The following is an 11,560-nucleotide window of genomic DNA, read 5'->3' as shown; positions in this document are numbered from 1 at the left end:
GCTGGTTATTTACAGAGAGGAACTAAAATCAGTCATGTCCATCCGGGGGGCGGGTAAAATCCCTTGGCTGTCCTATATTCGGGATGCCTTTCGTCAAATTGGGAGGAGTGACTTGTGGTCTTCACCTGAGGAATCATGTCTTGATATTTCCAAACAATCACTAACCTCTGCTCTTAAAGAACATCGACTGATGTGTATCAATAGGGCGACTGAGACATCTAGTCTAACCTCTAGGTTTTTAGATGTTAAAATAGTTTATAAATTGGAGCCAGCCCTAGATCTTATTCAACCCTTTTTAACCAAGAAACTGTTTCTCCAATTCCAATACGGGACGCTCTCCCTTTATGCATTTACTAACAACTTGGCAGGGGCCAACAAATTGTTATGTCCTGGATGTAATGAGTCAGAAGAGACAGATACCCACGTGACCTTTTTTTGTCCTGCATACAAGGTTGCTAGATCTAAATGGGTTCTTCAACTTTGTAGGAACTTGGGAACCAGAAATTTTAGAGAGGTTTTTAGGCTACTAAAGTGTGATACACATCCAGTCTTTGTTGCTGCTATATCTAAATTTCTCTTTGCATTCTGGTGCAAACGCAGATGTTTGGTGAAAAGATAGGGTTGAGACCTGGATGGTGTCCTTTTAACCAACTCTGTTTCCCTTGATCTTAAATGTTATTAATTGACGTTTACATTTTAAATTATGTTGATTAGTTTATTTATGTTTTTTAAATGAATTGTGCCGGAGGATGATATTTTCCCTTACGTGGATAAAAATTGCTTTAATTAACATATCGCTCCATGCTTAAAGCTTTTTTTGATTTAATAATCTGTGGGAGTGAGAACCTTTTTTATTGTTATTTTTCTGTTAGCTGGATCTAAAACGTAAAAAGTACCATTATTTGTCTCTACTCCCTACTTTCTCCTAATTTTTAAGCTATATCATGATGCTGTATTTTTAATGTTATTTTATTGTGCTTTTATGGCAGTAATTGTCGAAATAAAGTTTATGATTGATTGATTGATTGATTGAAAAGTGTATGCCCCAAATGTGGATCAACAGGCACTCTTGGACAGCACAGCTCTGTACATTACAACCATATTACACTACTCTGTTGTTGTTGGTGAACATTCCAGTTGCATAGAGAATATTACCATGGATAGGTTGCACCCGGCTTGCCAAAATCAAGCATTCATAGAACAGCTAAGGGTTTCCGAAACTGGATAATACAATGGGGCTTCCTGGAGAAGGCAGAATCCAAGTAGCAGGGAGCATTCCTATCATTCTTGGATGCATGACCTATATGTCAGATTAGATACAATTCGGTGCAAGCGTCCAATGCACATATGGGTCATACAAGCTGCATGTTTACCTAAAACACATTCATACTGTAACCCATTAATATTGTCTTCCAACTGGGACACCCCCAAAATGACTACCCCAAATTGGAGACTTAATGAGGAGACGCTTGAGGACCCTGTTTTCAAGGCCGAGCTTAGGGAAACAATTTATGATTATTTTTCTGAAAATAAAGGGATAGCCTCTTCAACACAGGTGGAATGGGAGCCATTCACGATTGTAGTCAGAAGGCATTGCATAGCCACCACAGTGCTATAGCAGAGTTAGACAGTGACAAGATTCCTGTATCAGATGTTTTTCCCGTAGAGTCTTACACAGCCTATGCAGACATCCTTGGCCCTAAGTTGGTTGAGATGGTCAATGAAGCCAGGAAATTAGGTTGTCGTCCGCAAACAATGAGAGAGGCAGCAATTGCATCACTACCTAAAAAGGGCAGAGACGAGGTGCTGATGACCTCTTATAGACAAGTGTCTAAAGTTAACGTTGATTATGAAGTACTGAGCAGAATCCTGGGAAACAGATTGCTCCCCAAATTCGTTGAGCTGATCCACTCTGACCAATCAGGGTTTATCCCTAAATATAGCACGATGTCCAACATAAGATGTTTGGTTGCAGGTTTGTTTTTTCACTTGGTAGATCACCTAAGGCATTGTCACTCTCCATAGACATCGAAAATGCCTTCAACACCTTCAATGGAAGTTCCCTTATGTAGTTATGGCCAGTATGGGCTTGGGCAGAGGCTTTTTGACATGGACTCAACTATTATACACTAGTTGAATGGCTCGCCATAAAATAGGAGGGTTTTTTTCGGGTGTGTGTGAAATTGGCAGGGGAACGCAGCGGGGCTTCCCTCTGATCCCATGGTGTTCGCCATAGAAGGAGCGTCTTTGGCCCTGATAAATTGGCAGTTGTTATCAGCGCCCCATACTCAATGGAACACCCTTATATACACCATTATATGCTGACAATATGCTGTTATACTTGTGTGGCGAACGGTTCGATGTGATTAGTGCATTTCAGTCTCTTGAGAAATTCGTCTGTCTGTCTGATGGTAAAGTGGAGTAAATCCAGTGTCTACTCACTGCATTCCTCCATGGGGCAGGATGAGCCACCGAAGGCAGAAAATAACATTCAATGGGAACCAAGTACTATAAATACCTGGGGGTGCTCTATTTACGAACTAAGTGCAAATTATTGGAAGGTATTATTGTGGCAGCCTTGACTTCATCGCAATAGTCTATAAAAATCTTGCAAAAGCTTCTTGTATCTGTAATGGGGACAGTATCTCTCTCAAAAATGGCATTACTCTCACAGATCCTATACTGGTTTGCCACACTACATATAGTGCTTTTCAAGAGATAGATAGCCTGTTTATAGACCTGATCTGTGGATCGAAACTGTGCATTGACGGAACTCAGACGTCCGGTTGACGAGGGTGGACTGGCTGTTCCTGATTTGGAACTTTATTATTTGGTGGTACAACTGCAATGGATGACCAGATGGAGGGGTAACTGCTGGGGTACCTTGGGAATGGATGCACTGTATACGCCTACCCACGATCGCCTTATGAAAGTGCACCCTAATTCTTTTCTACAAACCCCAGTTCCAAGTAGAAGGAATCCTGGCTAAGACACTTCACTACGCATGGGCTAGATCCCTCTAGATGACGAGTACATTATTACTGTATGCACAGGAACTTTAGCTAACATCATTATTAGCGTTACCACATGGGGGCAATTGAAGTGGCCTGCATAACTTGGTGGAGAATGGAATGAAAACATTGACTGGGCTATATGAGGGTCGCAATGTAGTGGAGTTTCAGGAGCTTGCCAGAGAGTATGAGATCCTAGCGCAATATTTCCTGATGCACAGGGCTGTATTGGCTGCAATACATGGATTGTGGAAGGGTACATACCGGAACACCCATCACATTCATGTTTAAAAGATATATGTACATTAGATGGTAAACAGAGTGATACACCTTCTGTATAGATCAGTGGTTGTGCAATCTATATGCAAACTAATTGGGTTGCAGAATCTATGGTCTGAGGATCTGGGCTAACTCTGAATGAAGGAGACTAGGCAATATTTTAAAACATCTAGGAATTTCAGGTTTAAATTAATTCAATTGTATTACTTACACCATATATACATCACCTTAAAAGGACCAATCTCATGTTCCTTAATGCTCATGCGGGATGTCCAAGGTGCTGCTTGGAGGAAGTAGACTTTCTACCACATGGTGTGGAGTTGCTCCTCATTGAATGACTACTGGGACTAGTGGACCTCGACCTTCGGTCTGGGTCCACTCTCTCCCCGCAGCTCCGCTGTGCCGTCTGTTGCCTCCTGACCCCGACCTCCTCCTTGGGAGGTACGAGCCTGCTGCCGGCTCCTGCGCCTGCTGCCCGCTACAACTGGGACCAGACTGCCTGCAACCACCGTAACCTTTTCAGCTGTTTTCTTCTTAAGTTTTACCTGTTGTGCCACTGTTATTGTGCCCATCTGTGTCTTGCTCTAATTCCACCACTGTTTTTATTTTCTCGTGCCTGCCTGTTCCTTTCGCCTTTCGCCGCTGCTGCTGCCCCTGCGGCCCCTGCCCCCAGAATTCCACGCCCCCACCTCTAAGCCTCTCCTCCCTCCCACCTCCCCTACTTAATGGTGGCCGCTGCGCGTTCGTGCTGCTGGCGTGCCAAAGGAAAGCCTGTCTGCAACCCGACCATGGCCAGCGCCAGGAACCCTGGACCTCCCACTACCCATTGCTACGACACCACCACACTCCTCACACTCAACCTTGGAAGACTTAGAGAATGCCAACAGGCCTCGTCGAACATGACCTATGGCCAGTTCTCCTGCCTCCACTGCTGCCAGACCCTCATCGCCACCCTGGCCTCCAACACCGCCAACCCCAGCACCGACGACACCCTAAAATGCATCCTCCTCAACATACGCTCTGTACACAAACACGCCATGGAAATCTGGAACCTACTTGACTCTCTCTCGCCCGACATCGCTTTCTTCACCGAGACCTGGACCAATGCATCCTCCGCCCCCGACATCAGCACCGCCATCCCAGACGGATACAAGATCCAGAGAAAAGACCGCCCCAACCACCCAGGAGGGGGCCTTGCCATCGCCCGCAAGAGCACCCTCTGCCTCACCGCCTCCAGCGAAACCTTCCCCACCGCCGAACACCTGCAATCCAGATCCAGACCACCCCCAAAGCCACACTCCGAGGAACCCTCGTCTACAGAACCCCGGCACCCGAATACCCTTCGCCACCACCATCACCGACTTCATCGCACCCCACGCCATCGCCTCAACAAACTACATACTCATTGGAGACCTGAGCTTCCACCTCGACAACCCCTGCAACCCCAACTCCACTATCCTTCGTGACAACCTCGCCAGCATTAGACTTAAACAACTCGTCAACCCACCGTCCCACAGAGCAGGACACACCCTCGACCCCATCTTTGCCCAACCGCCCTAATTGTAATAGGGCAGTGGGAAGACCGCACCGCCTCACCTCTCGAGTCTGGTGGTCCATGGACTGCCAGACTCCTAATTAGCCCTTAAGTTAGTATCCTCAGAGTGATTCATGGGAGCGGTACCAGTTCATCAAACAGAATATAGTATGAACGATAAGTGGCTTCAATTGAATTTAGATGTCTCCAACCTTCCCATTAAAAGTACATTTTATATTTGTTTGTGAATTAAATAAAATATTTCTTCATTTGTGTATTCATTTGATGAATGTTTCTTTCTGTATTTGTTTGCAGTTTAAATAATCAAAAATGCTTAGGCTGGGCTCCCTGGACTCCAATAATGATTCAGGGGGGCTCCCTACTTTACAGTAATGATTATGTGGGGGTCCACAGAAGTCAAAGGGTTAAGAGCCACTGTCATAGATCACTAACATCTGCATTGTCTTATGCCATGAATTTATCAAGATATTAGTGGATCAGGGTTCTACTGAGATTTTTTTCTGTCTTATACTTGTTTTTCTTTTTAATGTGTCTGACCGTGGTACTGTGGCACTGATGTCTTGTATGGTTCTCAATGGTGCTTTACGTTGGATAAAGTAATACAAATATTTTACAAAAAACACTAAACTTTGTTACTGAAAGGTTAGAGTGTCTGACTATGTAGAACCTGTCGGAAAGACTCTGTCAATGGAAAAATGTTCAGTAATTGATTTACCATCATATTTTCTCAATGTTACTCATTGGTGTGCTCACAATACCACACACTCATGATTAATTTAAAGCAGTGACTGCAGTTCTGGATGGTTTATTCATAATATTGAATGAAAGTGGTGTCAGGGCGTTGTTCTTTTTTAGATCTTTCCTTCAACATCATCAATCACTCCATTGACACCAGACTTCAGAAATAGAAAGTGGAAAGATTGTACTGAAATGTGTACAGTCTTTTCTGACCGAGGGGAAACAAACCCTTATGCTTCCCCCTTTTAAATCCGAGTCTAGAAAAGATCAGCTGGGATGTAACCCACGACTTTGTATTATATATATATATATATATATATATATATATATATATATATATAACCCCAGATTGGCTCCGTGTTGTCGACCCTTGGCGCGTCTGTTTTCCGGTGCGGAACCTCGGCAGAGCCACGCCGATGCAAATTCAACATATACTTCCCAAGGAAATAATTGGCACGCACTCCCAATCTCTGGAATCAATATCCTCAATATTCTTTATTCAGCTTACAGCATTACAATCCTTCGAGAGACAAACCAACGCGTTTCGCTATCCGCCGATAGCTTGGTCACGGTCAATATGCCTAATTCAAATCCGCCAATAAAAACAGTGTGATGCTCAATCACATGACCCATGATGTCAATCATCCAGCTTAACCTGTTCGCAAAGACCTCTGGTCTTGGTAGTTTTAGGTGTTCCTGCTACCCTTTGACTGTGATTTGGTGTTGCGTTTTATGTTGATTATTCATAAACATAAACCCAATTGCTGATGCACATAATGTCTATATGAACATATTTAACAATAGGAGAGTCTCCCCAAATCTTCCGACAGCTAAAAACAGCGAGTTACCACATCGAGAGTCACTCTCTCTTGGGACATATGTACCGTTTCAATTATATCAAGATGTACATTGATTTTAAAAGCGGAAATTTTTAACCTGTAAGGTTTGAGAAATACTATTGCAACTGGAGCTTATACATTTTGATTTTCTCACTTGATAATTATATGCCCGCCAGTGGGCTATCATTACTCCTGTCAACAATGAACTATCTGCGCCAACATTGCATAACCTTGCATTTAGTCATGGTAACTAAAACAGAGTAATATTGCATCTCAAGCTTATACATTTTGATTTTCTTGTTTTGATACTTATATGCCCGCCAGTGGGCTGTCATTACTCCTGTAAACAATCAACATTGCATAGCCTTTCATTTAGTCATGGTAACTAAAACCCAGAGGGATTACATCACTAGGTGATCTTATGTATTCCAGATAAAAAAAACGAATTTTAGAACATGTAAGAGCCACGGTGAATAAAGACAGGAGTAATGCTGTTGCCAAGCATATGGAAAGCCATCATGGGAGTGACTGGAAGTTACTCTGTTTTTATGCCCTGGAGACGATCCCCATGCATGACAGAGGTGGAGATCGCGAAAAAAATTTGAGACGTCGAGAATCACGTCAGATTCTGAATTTCAGGACCTATACCCCTTGGGGGTTAAATCAAAGTGAAGAGTTATATATTCATTTATGATATTGACAAACTTGTGTGTGTTGTTTGGTGATGCTCTTGGTTTTCTGGGGAACAACCATGATGAGGCCTAAACCATGTGGTCAATCATAATGGAATACATAAGATCACCTAGTGATGTAATCCCTCTGGGTTTTAGTTACCATGACTAAATGAAAGGCTATGCAATGTTGATTGTTTACAGGAGTAATGACAGCCCACTGGCGGGCATATAAGTATCAAAACAAGAAAATCAAAATGTATAAGCTTGAGATGCAATATTACTCTGTTTTAGTTACCATGACTAAATGCAAGGTTATGCAATGTTGGCGCAGATAGTTCATTGTTGACAGGAGTAATGATAGCCCACTGGCGGGCATATAATTATCAAGTGAGAAAATCAAAATGTATAAGCTCCAGTTGCAATAGTATTTCTCAAACCTTACAGGTTAAAAATTTCCGCTTTTAAAATCAATGTACATCTTGATATAATTGAAACGGTACATATGTCCCAAGAGAGAGTGACTCTCGATGTGGTAACTCGCTGTTTTTAGCTGTCGGAAGATTTGGGGAGACTCTCCTATTGTTAAATATGTTCATATAGACATTATGTGTATCAGCAATTGGGTTTATGTTTATGAATAATCAACATAAAACGCAACACCAAATCACAGTCAAAGGGTAGCAGGAACACCTAAAACTACCAAGACCAGAGGTCTTTGCGAACAGGTTAAGCTGGATGATTGACATCATGGGTCATGTGATTGAGCATCAAACTGTTTTTATTGGCGGATTTGAATTAGGCATATTGACCGTGACCAAGCTATCGGCGGATAGCGAAACGCGTTGGTTTGTCTCTCGAAGGATTGTAATGCTGTAAGCTGAATAAAGAATATTGAGGATATTGATTCCAGAGATTGGGAGTGCGTGCCAATTATTTCCTTGGGAAGTATATGTTGAATATATATATATATATATATATATATATATATATATATATATATTACCTACTGGCGGTCGCCAGTAGGTAGTTATAGTTAGGACCCCTTTTCCATAGGAAAACCTCAACATTCTATTTTGAATAACTTTGGCGCCGGTCGATGAATCCTCGCGAATTTCTCAAAATAGGTGGGGCGCTACGCTCCGCTCCTACCCTGAAAGTCTCGGGGGGATCCGTCAAGCGGGGGCTGAGATAAAAGGGGGGTCCCAAAACGCGTTTTCCCCATGCATTTTTCCATAGGACCTTTAGAACGAGCTACAGCCCGAACGGCTGAACAGAATTACTCGAAATTTGGCAGAGAGGTAGTCCCTAGGTCAAGGAAGTGCCTTTTGTAGGTTTGGTGTAAATCTGTTCAGTAGATTCTGAGAAAATAGCCTTTAAATCAATATATATATCTGAGCCCGCTTACGGTACGCTTACCGTACGCTTACCGTAAGCGTACGGTGGCGTGCGCGAGCGCGATTCTGATTGGCTCTTAGATCTTAGTAAACATTCGAATCGGCCGAAACCAGGAAGCGGCGGCCGCCATTTTGTGTATTTCACTCAGAAAAAAAAGAGTGAAAACAAGAAAAGGGGGCAATGAGGAGAGTTACAGACCCCCTTACATTTGTGAGGGGGTCAAAGAAGGACTGTAAAGTACAAAGAAAACATTTATTGATTTTAAAAAAAATCACGGGGTACGCGTACGGTAAGCTTACGGTAAGCGTACGGTAGAAAAAAAAAAAAAAAAAAATGAAAATCAGATTTAAGTGTTTAGATATTAGGGGGCTCTAAAAAGAGCCGTTGTGTTTATGAAATGATTTTTTAGTGGTACCTACAAGTAAGTACCGATGCAGAGTCTAAGGTTCAAGAGGAAGACTCTGTTCCCTTCATCATTGAAGTGCACACCATCTCCTCTATAAATGTCTTGCATGTCATAACGCAAGTTGTTGTGGTAAATGGCACCCATACCATAGTCACGGAGGAAAGCAGAAACAGATTTGTTGACGTGCTTTCTTGCTTTGTCATCGCACCGCGTGCTCACTGTGCGCGCACGGTGCGCGAAGCGCACCGTGCGCGCACGGAACGAACTGCGTTAAGTGGGCGCGCACGCCACGAATGGCGTAAAGTAACTTAGCATTTAAAAAACCGTACAAATTCACTGAAAAAACCATAGGTTTCACACACGTTATAGTTAGGAATTAGCATTTAAAAAACCTTGCAAATTCACTGAAAAAACCATAGGTTTCACACATGTTATAGTTAGCGGAAATTTTACTGATAAAAAACCAATGAAATTCCCCTGTTATAGTTAGTGCAGGCAACTATAACTCACGCGACCGCAATCTTCTGCTGATGACATATGTGTCTTTATGAAAAAAAAATATTTGTAATATATGTATAGCTAAAAATGTATGGAAGAAGACATGGGCAAATAAGTGTCTAAATACAGTATTAGCATCAGCAGAGGATTGCGGTCGCGTGAGTTATAGTTGCCTGCACTAACTATAACGGGGGAATTTCATTGGTTTTTTATCAGTAAAATTTCCGCTAACTATAACATGTGTGAAACCTATGGTTTTTTCAGTGAATATATATATATATATATATATATATATTTACACACACACACATACACTTCCTGGTTTGAAGTGTTGGCAGCCAATGAGAGTCAAGCTCGTGATAGGGAGGGTTCGCGGATCCACAGCGGTCACCAGATATCTATATTTCTAAAAAGATAGATTTCACAGGAACTTCTGAATGGATTTGCATCATTTAAAGCAAAGAGTGCACTCTGGACCAAGATCTACCTTTCTACCAAATTTGGTGTAATTCTGTTCAGCAGTTCAGGCTGAAGCTGCAACAAATTTTCCTATGGAAATTAACATGGAGAAAACGATTTTGGAACTCCTTTTCTTCTCAGCCATTGCTTGACGAATCACTCTGAAACTTTCAAGACAGGAGCTGACCAGAGCGCCCTATTAGCTTTAAAAATTTCGCGAAGATTCGTCAAACAGCGCCAAAGATATTGGCAAATCAAAAAATGCTTTTTTAATAGAAACAAGGTCCTAACTATAAATACCTACTGGCAACCAGTATATATATATGTGTACCAACGCGTTTCGAGCTCCATGAGCCCTTGGTCACGGTTATATATATTTATTCACCGAATAAACAGTTAAGAACGGAGGTATGGTTCCAAGTCAAGTGTGTAAATCCACATAAATTTATAACGTATGGTCACCAACGCACTCAACACATGCTATAGCTTTCAGAGCCCGCAGTATTCAATGTTGCTTTCTTGATGGCTATATTTTTTGGTTTTATGTCCTTGGCAAATTGTTGTTTTCAGCATGGCCACAGTTGTGTCGTGTTTTGTGTGCTAGTAACCATAACTGGCAAATTTTAGTGATTTACGCTTTTGATCAGGAACCATAACTCAGTTTTTAAAAGAGCTAAAGAGAAAGTGAGAAGAAAAGAAATGAACTTGTATTTCAGTTTAAACCCAAACCGAGGAAGGGTGATGCCATAGATTCATTGCCAGAGCATGGTCAGATTCATAACCAAAAATCCACAGCACACATTGGAACTTGTTGTAGTTATATACGTTTAGAGTAGAAAATCTGACTAAGAAACCACCTATGTCTTATAGAGACACTCCGGGGAAAATACTGTTGCTGCCATACTGGAGGCGATTCTTAGCATGACAAGCACCCGTGACAAAATGCTGGCACACTGGGGGTAATTCTTGGCATAAAGGACACCAATGGTACAGTACTGGGACCTTACTAGAGGCAATTCATAGCGTATAGGGCACCTGTGGAAACATACTGGCATACCTGAGGAGATTCTTGGCATGTGGACACCAGTGGCAAAATGCTAAAACAAGCACAATAAAGGTGGACAACCTGGCAGACTGGAGGGCGGCTGCCATGACAAAATGCGGGTCCTGACTTACTGAGGTAATTTTTAACATAAGGGTCCCATATGGTATATGGACAGTATAAATTGCAGATTTATGGCACTGGCATATTATATGTTATTTTTTATGTAAGGGGGCATCTATGGAATATGTGGGAACCGATGATGAAATGCTGACCCTGGCACAAGGGAGGCATATTGTGACATTGGGGCTGGCTTTTCTTTTTTTTTTACTGTGGTCTGTTCCAGGGGAATGTCGGGTTTCATTGGTTTGACACACTAGGAAAGGCTTTGAATATTTTTGTTCTTGAAGAGTGATCTTTAGGTCACCATTTTAATAACGACATCAGTAATGACTTTCACAAAAATGCAAAATCGTAGTGATAGATTGATTTCTTTGAAGATAAGAGATTACAGCAGTGTATGTGGTTACCCAATAATTGATGTGGATAATGAAAATAATGTCCTCCGGCCAAATTTAGGGGCATATTATCAAGACAGGAAATACAATTATCGCCGCTTTAGCGGCAGAAAACTGAGCGGCGATAATTTTATCGCCTGTCTTGA

This window comes from Triturus cristatus, chromosome 3_2, assembly GCF_964204655.1.
Source record: "Triturus cristatus chromosome 3_2, aTriCri1.1, whole genome shotgun sequence".
NCBI classification, from domain to species: Eukaryota; Metazoa; Chordata; class Amphibia; order Caudata; family Salamandridae; genus Triturus; species Triturus cristatus.
Note: the sequence above shows the minus strand (reverse complement) of the source record.